The sequence below is a fragment of the Schistocerca nitens genome, chromosome 7 (genome assembly GCF_023898315.1).
Source record: "Schistocerca nitens isolate TAMUIC-IGC-003100 chromosome 7, iqSchNite1.1, whole genome shotgun sequence".
NCBI lineage: Eukaryota > Metazoa > Arthropoda > Insecta > Orthoptera > Acrididae > Schistocerca > Schistocerca nitens.
The window spans coordinates 588,159,096-588,179,432 of record NC_064620.1 but is presented as its reverse complement, the minus strand read 5'-3'; positions in this window follow the sequence as shown (position 1 = coordinate 588,179,432).

Genomic DNA, 20,337 nt, shown 5'->3' with positions numbered 1-20,337 from the left:
CGCCCAAGTCGCCGAAGTGGCGTCATATCGAGAGGCTTGCACCAGGTGAGCGGTCTACCCGACTGGAGCCCCTCGAACACGACATTTCTTACTAGGGTCACTGTGCAGCACATTTTCTGTTCCTCAATTTATTTACCCTTTCTCTCTTACACAATCCACTGGCAACTTATTGCCCAAGACTGCGTAATCACTCACTGACTGCCCGCTATTAACTTAACCGTTATACAATACAGTGGTGTAGCCCTGGATGCCAGATTTCACTCTGTGCGGCCAACCACCCTGCTGGACCCTCATTTTGGAAAATGTGACGAAAATAGTTTCTCGTGAGACATAAAGCCATTCAAAACAATATTAATTTACCCGGCAGCTTCATATCATAATGGCTATAGCTCTAGACCCATATGCTGAAGGTCTCAGTTTCAGTGCTTACAGAAAGGTAATGTTTTTAAAATCTGTTTCAAAATGATTGTGGTGTTTGTTTTTACTTATTTAATTTGCTTTCAAACACATTTCTTTCTTTTTAATTTAATTTCCGACCCCCTGAGCGCCTCTTCAGACTTTGTGAACTGGACAATCGAGAGGTATGGGAAACGGGAAGGTCCGGACCCACAAATCAGCTGCTTATTATTTGATTCCTATAACAATTTATTAGTAAATTTAAATTTAACTTAAATTCAAAGAAATCAATACCGCAATTGAAATCTCAGGGCCACATTTTAAAAGAAATATAACATGTTTTTAATAGCAATAACAACAATAAAAATTGAGGTGAAATTTGCAATTTAAATCTTAAGGCCACACTTAAGAGAAATATGACTACAAGCCTACTTTTTTCAGAGTACTGTAGTCAAACGAAGCCACACTTAATACTCACCTTGTGTAAGGTGTCGGCACTGCATGGATGCAAGAAGTGCCTTGAGATAGTAATCTTTAAACAAACAGTTGGATGGCGTATCCGCCAGATCGGTCCAGGGTGAAGCAGACTAAGCAGGCTGCCAGCAACGTGAAGCAGCAGTCCATACAACGTGATGAATTGCGGTGTTACTAACCTATGGTCGGACGGCCACAAAGTCGCCCCTTTCCACAGCCGATCGACACGCCCCACGCACCACTCGTCCAACAGCCAGTTTCCTGTGTCGGATGGATGCCGCTTTCGCAGACCAACTTGGCTCAAACAGCCCAACTCAGCTCTCACATTGGAACCCGATGTCACAAGCAACTTGACTCTCACGTTGCAACTCCGCTTTGTGAAACTGTCTTCTCACCCAGAGACACACCACACACCAGTGATTTCTCTCTAGCTGTGTCGGATGGATGCCGCTTTCGCAGACCAACTTGGCTCAAACAGCCCAACTCAGCTCTCACATTGGAACCCGATGTCACAAGCAACTTGACTCTCACGTTGCAACTCCGCTTTGTGAAACTGTCTTCTCACCCAGAGACACACCACACACCAGTGATTTCTCTCTAGCTGTGTCGGATGGATGCCGCTTTCGCAGACCAACTTGGCTCAAACAGCCCAACTCAGCTCTCACATAGGAACCCGATGTCACAAGCAACTTGACTCTCACGTTGCAACTCCGCTTTGTGAAACTGTCTTCTCACCCAGAGACACACCACACACCAGTGATTTCTCTCTAGCTGTGTCGGATGGATGCCGCTTTCGCAGACCAACTTGGCTCAAACAGCCCAACTCAGCTCTCACATTGGAACCCGATGTCACAAGCAACTTGACTCTCACGTTGCAACTCCGCTTTGTGAAACTGTCTTCTCACCCAGAGACACACCACACACCAGTGATTTCTCTCTAGCTGTGTCGGATGGATGCCGCTTCGCAGACCAACTTGGCTCAAACAGCCCAACTCAGCTCTCACATAGGAACCCGATGTCACAAGCAACTTGACTCTCACGTTGCAACTCCGCTTTGTGAAACTGTCTTCTCACCCAGAGACACACCACACACCAGTGATTTCTCTCTAGCTGTGTCGGATGGATGCCGCTTTCGCAGACCAACTTGGCTCAAACAGCCCAACTCAGCTCTCACATAGGAACCCGATGTCACAAGCAACTTGACTCTCACGTTGCAACTCCGCTTTGTGAAACCAACTGTCTTCTCACCCAGAGACACACCACACACCAGTGATTTCTCTCTAGCTTGATTATTTGCACATTGTATTTCAACGGACGCAGTAATCAATGCTGAATCAGCATCTCACCCATATGCAACACTGATTACATTCATTGTGCCACTAAGCAAGTTGACAGTTTGCATAAAAGACAACGGGTTTCTTGGTGCAACCAGAAGAGTATAGTGATAACAGAACCTTTTCGAACAAATTACTTTGTACGTTCTGTCCTTTACGATTTTGGTCTGAAAAATGTAATTTAATTGTTTTTATTTGCAATTATCATGACGTGTCATTGTGATGTGTTCTTAGCTTCTACACAAATCTTTAGTGCCAATAGACTTTCCACTTATTTGGCAAGCGAATTAAAAAGTAAAAAATTATCTCTGAGAATTCGGCACAAACTTTAGCTATGTATATAGGCAGATCATCTATCACGGAAAACGAGAAACTGAACGAATCTTTTTGTGTTCTCGACATTGATACTGGCAAGGAATGCCGAAACTTTCTACAACGTTTTAATTTTTTTTTTTGGAAGTCAGATAACAAATGAAAAGGAAAATAGTTTTTTTGGGGTGATATACGGGGGTTGCCCCGAAAGTAATGCACCCCATTTTTTTTAATTGAACATAATGAGAGTTACACACACGAAACAATAGTGTTTTATCTACCCACCCTATTTTTCTACGTTATCTCCATCCCGTTCTACGGCCTTCCTCCAGTGCGAAGCAAGGGCATGTATGCCCTGTCGGTACCAATCCTTGTCCTGGTGGCGCAGCCAGTGCTTGACTGTGTGAATCATCTCCTCATCGTCCTCAAATTGTCTTCCACGAATGGAGTCGTTTAATGGTCCAATCAAGGGGAATTCCGAGGGGGCTAGGTCAGGGCTGTAGGGAGGATGGGGTAGTAACGTTGTCCAACCCTGTATTGCGATGTGTTCAGCAGTCCCCACAGTTGTGTGGGGGCGAGCGTTATCTTGTGAATGTGTTGACATATGCTTCTGGATTAATGGTTCTGCCTCTTGGCATCACATCAACGAGAATAACACCGTCAGAATATCAGAACACGGTGGTCATGACCTTACTGGGGAAATCAGTTGCTTTGAATTGTTTCTTCTGTGGGGAGTGGGAATGGCGCCATTCCATCGACAGTCTTTTTCTTTCAGACGAACCCAGGTTTTGTTATCTGACACGATCCGGGAGAAGAAGCCCTTCCCCTCAGCTTCAAAACGTTGCCACAAATCAAGACAAATGTTTTTTCTGTGCCATTTGTGATCCACCCTTAGACTCCGCGGGACCCAACTTGCGCACACCTTTGAATACGCAACAGTGCGGATAATAGCATCCGCACTTCCTTTAGTGATTGTTCTACAATTGCGTAATCGTACATGAAAAGGTCTTTCTGTCTTTGTATTTGCAATACAAATGTTTGTGATGGAGGTCAATTTCCACTCTCTGCACCAAACTTCCATCTTCCGCTGCCCATTCTGCACTTCGCTACAGTTTTATAGCGTCACGACTTCTCTTTTACACAACAGCATCCAGCTTGAAAAGCCTCGTGGAACTTCCAACGTTATTTGCTTCGTCATTTCTGTATTCTGTCCAAAGTAGTGGTACTGTAATAATACAGTGGGGCGCGCCAGAAGTTACTTTTACGTCTCTAGGTTTCTCTTCTTTGGGAATGACATGCTGCGTTCTGTTTGCTAGAAACCATTCAGAAAATCACACAGTTGGTCTGATATTCCATAGGCTAGGTTATTGTTGCTGTCGCAGTCGTGTTTCTGCCGCGTACGTAGAGAGAAACTGAGTACGGTACCGATAGGAAGTTCTCCGATCCCTGAGGTGCGCGCATTGACGTTGCCGGAACGGTAGCTCAGCGTGTTCGGTCAGAGAGCTGGTGGGCTTCTGCAATAAAAAAAAACTGAGTGGAAGGATTAACAAATGAACTTTAACGGATATCATGTGACGTCCTCAACGACCAAACACAACGATCAACAACGAACAAAATCAAAATGAAAAAAAAAGTGCATTAAAGGGGAAACAGAACTTTACGATTTATATTGTCAGATGTTGAAAAGCACTGGTTGTTGTCCATCACTTACCACACTGTGTGCTAAACATGTAGCGTCTTTTTCTATAAAAACCACCGCTAAGAGCCATAAACAAATGATACAGCTTACTAGAGATAGGAAAAATAATTACTTAAATAAAAGTAAATTGTTAATATAACATATTTTGAAATTGGAGTAAAACGTATAAGATAATTTCTTATAGTCTGATATAGATTCCAAGTCCCACACAGACAGCTCCGAAAATTCGTGTTTGTGAATATACACTCCTGGAAATGGAAAAAAGAACACATTGACACCGGTGTGTCAGACCCACCATACTTGCTCCGGACACTGCGAGAGGGCTGTACAAGCAATGATCACACGCACGGCACAGCGGACACACCAGGACCCGCGGTGTTGGCCGTCGAATGGCGCTAGCTGCGCAGCATTTGTGCACCGCCGCCGTCAGTGTCAGCCAGTTTGCCGTGGCATACGGAGCTCCATCGCAGTCTTTAACACTGGTAGCATGCCGCGACAGCGTGGACGTGAACCGTATGTGCAGTTGACGGACTTTGAGCGAGGGCGTATAGTGGGCATGCGGGAGGCCGGGTGGACGTACCGCCCAATTGCTCAACACGTGGGGCGTGAGGTCTCCACAGTACATCGATGTTGTCGCCAGTGGTCGGCGGAAGGTGCACGTGCCCGTCGACCTGGGACCGGACCGCAGCGACGCACGGATGCACGCAGAGACCGTAGGATCCTACGCAGTGCCGTAGGGGACCGCACCGCCACTTCCCAGCAAATTAGGGACACTGTTGCTCCTGGGGTATCGGCGAGGACCATTCGCAACCGTCTCCATGAAGCAGGGCTACGGTCCCGCACACCGTTAGGCCGTCTTCCGCTCACGCCCCAACATCGTGCAGCCCGCCTCCAGTGGTGTCGCGACAGGCGTGAATGGAGGGACGAATGGAGACGTGTCGTCTTCAGCGATGAGAGTCGCTTCTGCCTTGGTGCTAATGATGGTCGTATGCGTGTTTGGCGCCGTGCAGGTGAGCGCCACAATCAGGACTGCATACGACCGAGGCACACAGGGCCAACACCCGGCATCATGGTGTGGGGAGCGATCTCCTACACTGGCCGTACACCACTGGTGATCGTCGAGGGGACACTGAATAGTGCACGGTACATCCAAACAGTCATCGAACCCATCGTTCTACCATTCCTAGACCGGCAAGGGAACTTGCTGTTCCAACAGGACAATGCACGTCCGCATGTATCCCGTGCCACCCAACGTGCTCTAGAAGGTGTAAGCCAACTACCCTGGCCAGCAAGATCTCCGGATCTGTCCCCCATTGAGCATGTTTGGGACTGGATGAAGCGTCGTCTCACGCGGTCTGCGCGTCCAGCACGAACGCTGGTCCAACTGAGGCGCCAGGTGGAAATGGCATGGCAAGCCGTTCCACAGGACTACATCCAGCATCTCTACGATCGTCTCCATGGGAGAATAGCAGCCTGCATTGCTGCGAAAGGTGGATATACACTGTACTAGTGCCGACATTGTGCATGCTCTGTTGCCTGTGTCTATGTGCCTGTGGTTCTGTCAGTGTGATCATATGATGTATCTGACCCCAGGAATGTGTCAATAAAGTTTCCCCGTCCTGGGACAATGAATTCACGGTGTTCTTATTTCAATTTCCAGGAGTGTATAGTAGCTATGAAAGTAACTGCAAGAGTTTTAAAGAAAAACGTGGGGATTACGCAACAAATAATATCTTGGGGGTTAACTATTTACGCATCAATTTTGTATTGCATGTGCCTCATGGTTTCCTTTATAAAAATTACAAGTATTGCCATAGGCATGAAAAATCAAGACTGAAAACTCATCGGAACTATCTGTATGGGATTAGGAATCCATATGAGGCTACTAGAACTCATTTAAATCTTTTCAATCCAACTTAATAACGTATCAAATTAACAATTTATTTACATTTAAACAGTAAGTTTCTGCTTTTTCGTATTATTTGTGTCGCGCTTCACGAATGACTTTAAACATTTTGATGTGATTATAAGAGAGACACTTGCTATATTCTGGGTTTGTCTCAGCGTCTTTTCACCTGATCATGTTTGAAATAGAATGTCATTATACATACTTACTTATAATATAATAATCTTTTTAGTTGTTATTTCCCTAAATCATAAAATAAAGAAGCATGATAATTAATTTTGTACCGTTTTTCGTAAGAGTTTTGTTCCAGTATTATAACAAATAAATGCCAGTTTACATCTTCGACCTTATAACCCGCAAAGCTCTAAGGATAAGTTATAGAAACATGAATCAGATCACAGGCTCTTCTGTGGTAAGGGCGTATAAACTGGGAATTCTGCTATTATAAACAGATGGAGTCTTCAAGAAGTATAGTACGTAAAGTATTCCTAGCATCCAGGAAAATACCATTATTTCTCGTCTCAACCTAACGCTTTGGCAGTTTTAACTCGATTATCATAGTAACTGCCGTTTCGCCATACTTACAGTAAGAGAGATTTTAGTTGTCACACTTACCCCACCATCCTTTCTGCACCTTCGTTGTTTGGTGTCTTGCCAGTGAGATAGAGCAGTCGAGCTAAACTATTTGTAATCCATCCATCGAGCTAACACGACCAAATGGGACCTGTTCCTGTCCTTTATCAAGTAGTGCAAATCCAAGGTCTATTACAGTATGATAAATTCCTGGTACAGCACAATATTAGTAGGAGCTCAGTTCACTCGATTGTTACATAGTTTCGGACTGCCAGAAACTCTGTTGCTCTAGGCTTCATTAAATGAACTCCACCTCTACCAAAGTCGATATGAACAGATGGTATGTTAGTGTTGTATTCTTCATCACGATGGAATGAGAGCTAAACGATTTCAGTGATAATGTGTATTGTACTATTCACAAGTCCTTGCTCTATGTTAGTATTTGTGTGAAGTGTCTCCCTCCAAACCCCGCCTCCCTCCCTCCCTCCCTCTCTCTCTCTCTCCCTCTCTCTGTTGGAAATTGCCGAACTCTTTTGAAATCATCCAGCCTTATTGGTCCCACCGACTAGCGACCGTCATCGGGTTGCACACATCCTCCCTAGTACGCATATTGATACTACCCACAAAACACGATGATCCTGCAGGGCAGCTGGGATGTTGGGGCTCACCAAAATTCTTCACCACCACCCCTAGTCCTATGGGAGCTAAGTGGATCAAATAGACAAAAAAGCATGTTGATACTTCATTCTCACCGAGTTCTGAAATATGTTTGAAATTTCTAGTCTCTGGTTCATCGCATTTTAGTTAAAATACAGTTGCAAATTTTATGCCAGACAGACAGGAAAATATGTGACCTAATATAGAGGCGTTACATTAGGAAAAAAAAAATAAACAACATTTGGTTGCTCTGAAAATAACAATAATGACCCAAACATTTATATTTTTGATGTCGTTGTAAATATATTACAGAGTATAATTTGAAATTTTTTTTTTAATTTCAATGCAAAACAATAGCAATTTGATAGTTTAAATTTGAATTGAAGGTGGAGGGGGAAGAAAGGAAAGGAAAGGGGAGGTATTACCGATGTCAGCTGCATCGGGACATTATGCAGAATTAGCAGTGACGACTGAAAAATGTGTATCGGACCAGGATTCGAACTCAGGATCTCCTGCTTACTAAGCAAGTACCACTGTACCATCAGGGACACAGTGTTTTTGCAACTGCGCAACTATTTCGGCGCGCCTCACGGCTGGTGCACAAACGTACCGAGCTCCACCTATCCCCAGTCCCTACCCTTTTCTTCTACTCTCGCTACTCTGAGATTCCTGCAGGGGGTGGACATTTCGTGCATACGCACTGAAGCAGGTGCATCCATTGCCCATCTAAGTGATTGAATTGTATGAATGAGTGGTGTCTGTTCCTTTGGACATATGAATCACTGTCTGAAAGAACAGACACCACGCAGTCATATAATTCGATCGCTATTAGATTAAAATAATACAAACCGTCCCCTTAACATTCATTTGGCATTAATCCTCGCAGTACCAAGGGGGGTGGGGTATTTTGTACCCTCCTCCTGAAAATATCGTAATCTAGTCTGGTATTTTATACCTTACAATTTTGAAAAAAAAAGTGTTCATTGGGTATAATAATTTCTTATATCAGACTGCTTAACTGTTTTAAATTTTACATGAAACTTTACTCAAATATTTAAGTCATAGTAGTGAATGTGTCTCTTCGCAGCAAATTTCATATTCGTATTTTCATGTTCAGGACCCTTCTTACACATCTCTACAACTTTGAAACGTATTTTGTGAATGACAATAACCACAGTTAACGAAATATGTAGTTTCTTTGGTGGTCATAAAGTACTCCTCCACTCAGTGTAAACATTACAGAAAGTGCATTGGTTTTGCTAAGATTGTGCTAAAAGATTTTTCAGGTTCTGTACCCTACTTATATATCAGTACCTATTCAAAAAGTATGTTGTTAATGAAAGTTAAACACATTTAACGAAATTTGCTTTTTTGGGTTTTATTGAGTGGTGAGCACAAAGTAGCCTCCTCCCCTGATATTACTCGTTTTGGAAAATGGGTTGTTATTGTTAGGGTCAAAGTCCTTGTTTTAACAACAGTACAACAAGTATAGCAACAGTACAAGTAGAGGATTCATGCCGACGAATATTTGTAGCTCGATTTTGCCAACATACACGGACGTCGTGCAAAGCATTTGGACTACGTCGGGCTCGGCGTGCCGCCATTTAAAATATTTGTACGCGTTGCTTCGCTTCTCTCCAACGGCCAATTCACAGTCCGCACTCATTCCCTCTCCCTGCCGCCGCGAACAATTGAAATTGTCCTCCTCTTTTCGGAGCAATTTTTTGCTCCCTTTTTACATTTGTATTTCCCCCTCCTTATTTTTTGCACCACTGCATTAGGCCCAATCAGACGCGCGGTATTAAAAAAAAAGAGTGAGAAATTATCGACCCGTGGCCCGCTCTTTATTAGTTTTTCGCGTCATTACTCTGGAATATGAAATGTCTGGCGAAGCAAAACAAACATTTGTGTGCCCGCGCGACCGTAGATGCACGTCCGAATGCGCCACAAGGGCGGGAATACGTGCGACCGTGCGGGGTGCATACACTCTGGCGAACGCTAAATAATGCGTGCAACCCCCTGCTCCGGCAATTCTCGCGCAAAGCGGGCGGAGCGCTGCAAGCCGCCCCGGCGCGGTCCCGCTCCCTAACAAAGAAGGGGAGGCACTCCTGTAAATGGAAAATAGAGCGCCGGTTCCGAGAGAGCGCTGAGGGATGGCCGGGGGACAGATGTTCCCGCGATTAGCCCGTCTTTCGGAGGGTCGGTCCCCCGTCGAGGCGTAAAACTACCCACGCGCGGCTGGAGGGCGCTAAGAGAAACACAGAAGGCTGTCGTAACGCAATTTACAAGTCGTCTGACACCCCTCGCCGGCAAGGGTGCGTTTTCCTCTGGATATGGGGTGGAAACGAGGCACAGTTCGAGGAAGCGAGAACCCTCCGCCACCCCTCACCCTCTCGTGACCGTCACGACTCCGGCAGAAGGGCGTTCACAATTTCCTGCTTATTATGGTAACGAGAGGCACACAGCCCCTAGGACACCAATTCACGCACCGCAAAGCAAAATTCGACTTACGTTCTGTATGAAGATTAAGTAGTACGGTTTATTACAAATGCTAATAAAATCGGCACACGTCACGCATACAAAATAATTTAAATCCTATTCTTTATTTCTGGCAGCTTCCAAGATGACCGTAAATTGTCAAAAATCATAAACGATAACATGATTACATAATTTTTAGGTTTACGTACCTGAGTCGGTAAAAACATAACCTTTATATGATCGGTTTGTTGTCCATCTGTCTGTCTGTCAGTCCATCTGCTCAAAACCCTCAAAACTCTCGGGAACAGAGAGCTGTATCATGCTGAAATCTGTGTCGCATTCTCGTATTAAAGTCTACAGTCCCTTCGCTATCGGAAACTCACTCATTAAAAGTTACAGGATACCTCCCGTTGACCTAGCATTACGAAATTTCCCACGAAGCAAGGTCTCACATTACAACCACGCACATCGCGTATATCATATCACACATCATCTTGGACAGTTTCCAACCTCTGGCCGAGTCTGTTTGGAACATAGGCCTCTCCATCGTCTTCTGTCTTCCCACCATATCTCCACCTTTGTCCAGTATTCTCCTTTCTTCTGGACGAATTCCTCTACTCCTTTCAGCCATCTGTCTCTCGGTCTTCCTCTTGGTCTCTTTCCTTCCAGTTTCATCTCGTGTATCCTCCTGGGTATCCTCTTCTCTTCCATCCTCTTAACATGTTCATACCATCTCAGCCGTGATTTTTCTGTCTCTTACTGTAATGGTTCCACCTTCATTAACTCTCTCATCCTCTCATGTCTTAACCTGTCTATCTTCGTCATTCCACTATTGTTCCTCAAGAATTTCATCTCACTAGCTTGTACTTTGCTTTTCTCTCTTCCTTTCATAACCCAGATTTCCGTTGCATATCCCAGGATCGGGATATAGTATGACCGGTATATAACCTTTTTACTGATTTGGGGTCAATACTTGCTCCATATCATGCTTCTGACCCTCTTCGGAAATGCTTCTGCATTTCTCCACCGTTCATTTATTTCTCTGTCGTTTTCCAGTCCTCGTCCGCCCCAATAGCTGAGTGGTCAGCGCGGCGCTCTGCCATGCCAAGGGGCCTGCGTTCGATTCCCGGTTGGGTTAGAGAGTTTGCTCCGCTCAGGGTTGGGGTGTTGTGTTGTCCTCATTATCATTTCACCATCATCAGTGGAAGGCAACGGGAAACAACCACTGGAATCACTTCCCTAGGCGCTCATGCGGTGGACCTCTCTGATGAGGCTTCCCCCATGACAAGACCTGCCATAAGGCGGAACACAAAGTTTTTTTTTTTTTTTCATCTTCCTGTATCAGGCTTCCTAGGTGCTTGAAACTCTCCACTCTCCTGATCGTTCCCCACCAATGGTTAATCCAGTTGATACTCTCCTTCTTTCTTGTTGTGATAATCATCTCACTCTTACTTATACTAAATTTCATACCAAATTCTTCTACTGTTCGTTCTCATACGTCCAGCTGGCCTTGTACTATCGCCTCCTTATTCCTCCAAATCATCAGATCATCTGCAAACACCATAGCTTTCACCTTTTTCTTCGCCAATTACTAGTGCTACTGTACTCAATATGTCATCTATCACTACAATGAAGAGTGATGGTGAAAGTGCACTTCCCTGCCTCAGTCCACCCTTCAGTTCAGTCCAAGCCGATCTCTCTCCTCCCACTTTCACACAGCTCACACTTGCATGGTACATTTCTCTTATCCTCCAAATAATCTATTTTGATACTCCTCTGTTCTCCAGGGCTTTCCACACTTTGCTTCTACATACACTATCATACACTTTTTTAGTGTCCAGGAAGGTCATTAGTAGATCTATTACATATTTATGGTGCTCTTCCTGCAGTTGTCTTACAACAAAAATTAGATCCACCTTGAATCTTCCTGTTCTGAAGCCATGTTGCTCTTCTCTCATCCCTCTTTATTTTGCCTGAATTCGTGCTTCCAAAATTTTCTCAAAAATCTTTGTACAATGATTCATCAGTGTTATCCTCCGATAGTTCTTGCACTCTTTTCTATTTCGGTTCTAAAAGATTAGGACAATTATTCCCTTCTTGCAGTCTTCTAGGATCCTCTTCTGTCTTTACACAATTTTCTTTACTTTATATAGCCACTGTATCTCCACCTCTCCTGCTGCTCTACCCATCCTGGTGACTTCCCTCCCTTCATCTTCCCCAATGCCTCTTCCACTTCTCCCCGTGTAAGGTCTTTTTCTATTTGATGTTCCTCCTCTTTTTTCTCCTCAGCTTGTTCCTCCTCATGCAGGTCTCCATTCGGGTTCAGGAGTTCCTCAAAATACTCCTTCCACATATTCTTGAGTTCCTCCTTGATCTCTACATCTTGGCCACTTTTGTTCACCATTTGATCATAATATGTCGTACCGTTCTTCCCCTTACTTTTTATCATCCCTTGCAACACCTTTCTTTAACCTTCACTATCCTCCTCCCTCATTCTGGTCCACTGTTCCAGCCACTTTCTTCTTTCTTCCCCCACCAATCTTTCTGCTTCTCTCTTTCTTGCCTGTTACTCTTCTCTTGTCTCTACTGTTATCTTCTGGATCCATACCCTAAAGGCTCTATTCTTCTTCTGTACTGTATCCTTTGTTTTATCATTCCACCAGGGTGTTTCGTTCCATCTCTTTTTGGTGCTTGTCCTTCCACATATTGCTTCCGCCACACTTACTAATGTTCCCTTGAATCTACGCCATTCCCCTTCTACCGTTTTTGGTTCATCCTTTGGGATGCCTTCCTTTACTACTTGTAGCCTGCTTTCTTCCTCCTTCAACTACGATACCCTTATACGTCTTTCCTGGTTTTCTGTCCCTTTGTTATCCTTAATCCCTCTCAGGTTCATTACCACCAAACGGTGGTCGCTCTCCAAGGCCTCTGATACTACCTTAATGTCAATGATGCTCCTATTCATCTTACTACCTACAGGAAGTAGTCAACTATCGACATTCTCTTTAAGTCTTGACTGTACCAGGTAATCTTATGGCTCTCTCTGTTCCTGAAACAAGAGTTCCCAACCAGCAAGCCATTCCTTTGACAGAAGTATAGTAGTCTTTCACCTTCCTCATTTCGGCAGGACCAACTCTCTGGTCTAAGCACACTTTCGCTGCCTTGCCTTTCTCTTCCAATGTGATTTCCCATTACTACCACAGTCTTCCTTCCCATCTGCTTCTGCATTTCCTCTTCAAACTCTTGCCTCTCCTCAGAAGTGCAACCCTCCTGCGGTGCATACATTTGTATTACCTCAATAGTCGTCCCCTTGAGTGATATTTTGGTTTCATCATCCCATCACTTATTCTCTTTACTTCCTGTTTTATTCCATCTCTTACTACTATTCCGACTCCATTTCTCTTTCCGTCCAAATTTCCACTCCAGTACAGTCGGTAGCCTTTCCTCAGTTCTCTCCTTCCTTCTCCTTTCCATCTCGTTTCAACTAACCCCAATAGATCTAACATCTTTCTTTCCATCATGTCTACCGTTTCCTCCATCTTTCCAGTAAGTGTTTGTATATTTAATGTTCCAAATCTTAGTCCTTGTTTATAGTTAGTTCGTTGTCGATTAAATCCGACCTTTCCAGGCCCGTTCTATTTTTGAAAGCAGAAATCATAATCCGCTACTGGCTTGCTGGGCCTATTGTAGCTTCACCAGAGCCCCGTTAGCCGTCACTTTTCAGTGTTCCTGTAGGACTTTCACAGCTACAGTAGCGGTCCCGGGGCACACACAGTCCCCCTGTACCTCGCTCCTACAGGCAATCCCCTACTTCATGCCGTTGCCCATCTTCCACGACTTCGACCCGGGTATGGACTTCTGGGAGACTCTCACATTACGACCAATGGAAAGAATCCGGAAATTGTGGATCTGTAATGATACCATGGAAAAAAAATTGTCTTTCATTGTCAGACTGTTTCTTTGTCCGCCCGTGTTTCAAGAACACTTTTTCTCATGAAGAGATAGACGTATCAAGTTGAAACTTATGTCACATACTAAGGTCTGTGGTCCTTTAGCGGTATGATAAACCTTAGCTTCTAAGTCAACGCAGACAAAAAATACGACCACTTATGTAATATATTTCGATACTCGCAAACTGTCTCATCAAAACCTACAGGGCACTTTCCGTTGACTTGGAATCATGAAATATGGTAAGAAAGAATGTTTCGCAAGTAAAGGAAAAATAAGAAAATTGATAAATTGTATCACAAGAAAAAAATTTCTTTTGACATTTATTGTCCGATTTCAAAGTTGAAATTAAAACATCTTCGAAAGTCTTGGAATTCCTGGGACCGATATCTTGCCAGTATCAGTGCCAATAACTGGTAAAAATCTCAGAGATTCTCTATTTCCCGAATAGGTGAACTGTCTATAAAAAATTGAGTTTACTGAAAGTTCCGTTTAGGCTGTACCAAACACCTTTATTATTTTTTAACATAACGATTACAATTTCGACAATTTATAACATCAGGCGGTGTGGAAGCAATCAGTCCCCCCCCCCCCGCCCCTCCCCTCAACCACCACCAAAAAAGAAAAAGTTACACAATGTTTAGAAATTCGATCACAAAGAAAATAAGAATTTAAAATTACTTACGTAGGGCAACGGTAGCCACCCAACAACATCAACATGTCATGTACAGGAACACACTACCGAATACTACAAAATGAGGGTATAAATCCATCGTTTCTTCTGAACACCACGTGAAACCATATATTGCCATAGCTTAAAAAGTGAGTAACGCTTGACTCGATGATAAAAACTACACTCCTGGAAATGGAAAAAAGAAGACATTGACACCGGTGTGTCAGACCCACCATACTTGCTCCGGACACTGCGAGAGGGCTGTACAAGCAATGATCACACGCACGGCACAGCGGACACACCAGGACCCGCGGTGTTGGCCGTCGAATGGCGCTAGCTGCGCAGCATTTGTGCACCGCCGCCGTCAGTGTCAGCCAGTTTGCCGTGGCATACGGAGCGCCATCGCAGTCTTTAACACTGGTAGCATGCCGCGACAGCGTGGACGTGAACCGTATGTGCAGTTGACGGACTTTGAGCGAGGGCGTATAGTGGGCATGCGGGAGGCCGGGTGGACGTACCGCCCAATTGCTCAACACGTGGGGCGTGAGGTCTCCACAGTACATCGATGTTGTCGCCAGTGGTCGGCGGAAGATGCACGTGCCCGTCGACCTGGGACCGGACCGCAGCGACGCACGGATGCACGCCAAGACCGTAGGATCCTACGCAGTGCCGTAGGGGACCGCACCGCCACTTCCCAGCAAATTAGGGACACTGTTGCTCCTGGGGTATCGGCGAGGACCATTCGCAACCGTCTCCATGAAGCTGGGCTACGGTCCCGCACACCGTTAGGCCGTCTTCCGCTCACGCCCCAACATCGTGCAGCCCGCCTCCAGTGGTGTCGCGACAGGCGTGAATGGAGGGACGAATGGAGACGTGTCGTCTTCAGCGATGAGAGTCGCTTCTGCCTTGGTGCCAATGATGGTCGTATGCGTGTTTGGCGCCGTGCAGGTGAGCGCCACAATCAGGACTGCATACGACCGAGGCACACAGGGCCAACACCCGGCATCATGGTGTGGGGAGCGATCTCCTACACTGGCCGTACACCACTGGTGATCGTCGAGGGGACACTGAATAGTGCACGGTACATCCAAACCGTCATCGAACCCATCGTTCTACCATTCCTAGACCGGCAAGGGAACTTGCTGTTCCAACAGGACAATGCACGTCCGCATGTATCCCGTGCCACCCAACGTGCTCTAGATGGTGTAAGTCAACTACCCTGGCCAGCAAGATCTCCGGATCTGTCCCCCATTGAGCATGTTTGGGACTGGATGAAGCGTCGTCTCACGCGGTCTGCACGTCCAGCACGAACGCTGGTCCAGCTGAGGCGCCAGGTGGAAATGGCATGGCAAGCCGTTCCACAGGACTACATCCAGCATCTCTACGATCGTCTCCATGGGAGAATAGCAGGCTGCATTGCTGCGAAAGGTGGATATACACTGTACTAGTGCCGACATTGTGCATGCTCTGTTGCCTGTGTCTATGTGCCTGTGGTTCTGTCAGTGTGATCATGTGATGTATCTGACCCCAGGAATGTGTCAATAAAGTTTCCCCTTCCTGGGACAATGAATTCACGGTGTTCTTATTTCAATTTCCAGGAGTGTATGTCCGCAATGGACACATGAGACAAGTCCCATGCGTAACCAGGTGGAAGAAACACAAATAGCGGAAAAGTGACAAAGATCTCACGTACAAGTTTGTACAGAACGATCAGATCGTGAGTGCTACTCACAACTCGCCAAATTATTTTTTCTCAAATGTGGCCATCAGTGGAGGTAGGGCGACAATTAATTGCAGTTAAGGCTGTTATTAACCTTGAGGCCGTTGTACACATTTCAGTGCTTTACTGAATTGGTGCTAGTGAGAATGGTATCTTCTTGTCTTTTTCCTAGTACTGAACGAATTTACACAATCAGCTGTAACGGGACCTACGGTTTAGCGAGGACTGAAGATTGTAACATAGCGTTTTCCACATTAACGAGACCACTGGCTGACCAAGAGTCTAGCGCTGTGATGATGTTCGTGTGAAATACGATGGACATGGAGGAGACTGTATATGTAGTGGACTACAATGTATAGGAAGTGGCTAAAGGACGTAGTGAAAAGAAAAGTGGAACAGATGGAAAAGTAAGCCGTTAAAAAAAATTGTTATGTAATTGACTGTCCAGTGGATTTTCTTTCTTGAGTATTAAACTCTCCAGTTGCTACATTTAAAGTTTTCCTATGGCAAACAGTTTTGGAAGGTGACTGTCAACAGCCGTTAAGTAATATATAAAGTGCACATTTGAACCATCTGCTGTTTTTATTTATAAACCAAAATATCTACCGGGTTCGGTCTAGGACCATCTTCATGGATGCTATCCAAAAATATAAATAAAAATACAAACATACGAATGCTAAATGTATATAGAGCAGTACCGAAGGAAAGATCAGGACTGTAAGTATTACTTACACAAAATACTGAGAAGTTAGTCAAAGATCTTTAAAAGAATATTTTCGTCATATGTTATACAAGTATCTCGATGACTAATTACTTGGTAATGTAAAGGACAAGACTATCTTTGTTGAACATCATTGCTACAGTGTCATATGTAAACAGAACAAGAAGTTGCTATCTCCAACCTGAAGATAACATAGATGTTACCTGTTAGAAAATATTATAAAACCATGATGTTACACAGTATCATATTCATTGCCTATACCTGATGAAACGTACGTAAGCAAACATCAATTATATCATAATGTGATGCAAATCGCATCTGTAACATAAAAAAAACTATAATACAGTGCTCAGAAACGGGTTGAAAAGTCACTCGGTTTTCTTATGCATCTAGGTGAAACAATTACTGTCACATACCGACTATATTTAAAGGAAGCCTTCATACGAAAATGAAGTTTCATTACACTGCTTTACTGGAAGTTTAGTATGTCAGTAATGCTGGTATAATTAAGGAGGGGAGGGGAATAAAGAACAACAGCATAACCAAACACGTATTTAAATTTGGCTTTAAGGAATATTGACAAAACATGTACATAGTAGTGATAGTGGTAGTGATGCGTAACATTCTTTACAGACATTACAGGCTCAGCGATTAAGTAAACAGTTTGAGAGGCATGTAGAAAAAAATTCTTTACATAGTCACCTCAAGCGATTGCTAAACAAAATTCGACTTGGATATGTACAGACTTAAACACATTAAATGGAATATACACATCAGGCTACAGATGACTTGTCTAATACAGCAATACATGATGTTTATGTACATAACAGCATTTACTAATACACAGTATTATGTAAAAAAAGGATTAGATGACCTTTTGTTCATTAAAATGAGAACTACATCTTGGGTGTAGGGACATACTTGAAGCGAAGGCAACTTATTGACAAGAAGTCTGTGTCAAACATAATAAAAGTTAGAAATGAAATTACTGGGTGTTTAGCATATTCACTATAAAACAACAGGAGAGAAGTTATAAACATTTTATAGGTGTTTCAATTAATCACGGTAATACAAAGGATGTGGATAACAAATTATAAAATACCTGTAGTACATTCGTGTAATGAAGAAACCTAACAGGGGTTATAAGGAATCGGTGTGTAATGAAAGTGTCATTAACATCAGATGTTGACATGGAAATGCTAGATAAAACTTGTCACATGTATGTCCCGCAATGTCTTTATACACTCCTGGAAATGGAAAAAAGAACACATTGACACCGGTGTGTCAGACCCACCATACTTGCTCCGGACACTGCGAGAGGGCTGTACAAGCAATGATCACACGCACGGCACAGCGGACACACCAGGAACCGCGGTGTTGGCCGTCGAATGGCGCTAGCTGCGCAGCATTTGTGCACCGCCGCCGTCATTGTCAGCCAGTTTGCCGTGGCATACGGAGCTCCATCGCAGTCTTTAACACTGGTAGCATGCCGCGACAGCGTGGACGTGAACCGTATGTGCAGTTGACGGACTTTGAGCGAGGGCGTATAGTGGGCATGCGGGAGGCCGGGTGGACGTACCGCCGAATTGCTCAACACGTGGGGCGTGAGGTCTCCACAGTACATCGATGTTGTCGCCAGTGGTCGGCGGAAGGTACACGTGCCCGTCGACCTGGGACCGGACCGCAGCGACGCACGGATGCACGCCAAGACCGTAGGATCCTACGCAGTGCCGTAGGGGACCGCACCGCCACTTCCCAGCAAATTAGGGACACTGTTGCTCCTGGGGTATCGGCGAGGACCATTCGCAACCGTCTCCATGAAGCAGGGCTACGGTCCCGCACACCGTTAGGCCGTCTTCCGCTCACGCCCCAACATCGTGCAGCCCGCCTCCAGTGGTGTCGCGACAGGCGTGAATGGAGGGACGAATGGAGACGTGTCGTCTTCAGCGATGAGAGTCGCTTCTGCCTTGGTGCCAATGATGGTCGTATGCGTGTTTGGCGCCGTGCAGGTGAGCGCCACAATCACGATTGCATACGACCGAGGCACACAGGGCCAACACCCGGCATCATGGTGTGGGGAGCGATCTCCTACACTGGCCGTACACCACTGGTGATCGTCGAGGGGACACTGAATAGTGCACGGTACATCCAAACCGTCATCGAACCCATCGTTCTACCATTCCTAGACCGGCAAGGGAACTTGCTGTTCCAACAGGACAATGCACGTCCGCATGTATCCCGTGCCACCCAACGTGCTCTAGAAGGTGTAAGTCAACTACCCTGGCCAGCAAGATCTCCGGATCTGTCCCCCATTGAGCATGTTTGGGACTGGATGAAGCGTCGTCTCACGCGGTCTGCACGTCCGGCACGAACGCTGGTCCAACTGAGGCGCCAGGTGGAAATGGCATGGCAAGCCGTTCCACAGGACTACATCCAGCATCTCTACGATCGTCTCCATGGGAGAATAGCAGCCTGCATTGCTGCGAAAGGTGGATATACACTGTTCTAGTGCCGACATTGTGCATGCTCTGTTGCATGTGTCTATGTGCCTGTGGTTCTGTCAGTGTGATCATGTGATGTATCTGACCACAGGAATGTGTCAATAAAGTTTCCCCTTCCTGGGACAATGAATTCACGGTGTTCTTATTTCAATTTCCAGGAGTGTATTATAAAACTAAACTACACGGTTTATTATGAAGACAAACCTAAGGGGGTTGCGCGGAAGAGGGAGGAGTATTGGTACAATTAAAAAGAAGAGGAAAAAGGCTACGGATTACAATGAGGTAAGTGAAAGACCTAAGGAAAAATTCTCAGAAAAAGCCTTAGTTTTCTAATATTTTATTTATTGAGAACATCATTTGGATGTTTTTTTTTTTTTAAGTTACAAAGGATTTCAATTTCCTCCACAAAGTTCATACTTAATCCCTTTTTTGCTTGATGTAGTATTTTCATATTCTCGTCAGTCGTACAAACTCTGTGGTTACAAGCTTTGAGATGGTAGCCTAGAGCTGAAGAGTTTGAACACCGAAAGTGGTTGATATTTGGGCTTAAAAAAAAAAAAACAGCTGAAGGTTCAAATAAGCATTTTATACATATTTGTTTGATCCATACAACATGTTTTCATCTACACCTACGTGATTACTCTGCTATTCACAATAAAGTGCCTAGCAGAGGGTTCAATGAACCACCTTCAAGGTGTCTCTCTACCGTTCCACTCTCGAACAGCACGCAGGAAAAAACGAGCACTTAAATTTTTCTGTGCGTGCCCTGATTTCTCATATTTTATCGTGATGATCATATCTTCCTATGTAGATGGGTGGCAACAGAATGTTGTCACAATCGGAGGAGAAAACTGGTGGTTGAAATTTCATGAGAAGTTCTCCGGAATCCAAACTGACCTTTCCCGGGCTCGGTTTCTGCCAGTTGCTCCATTCTTCTGTAAAGAG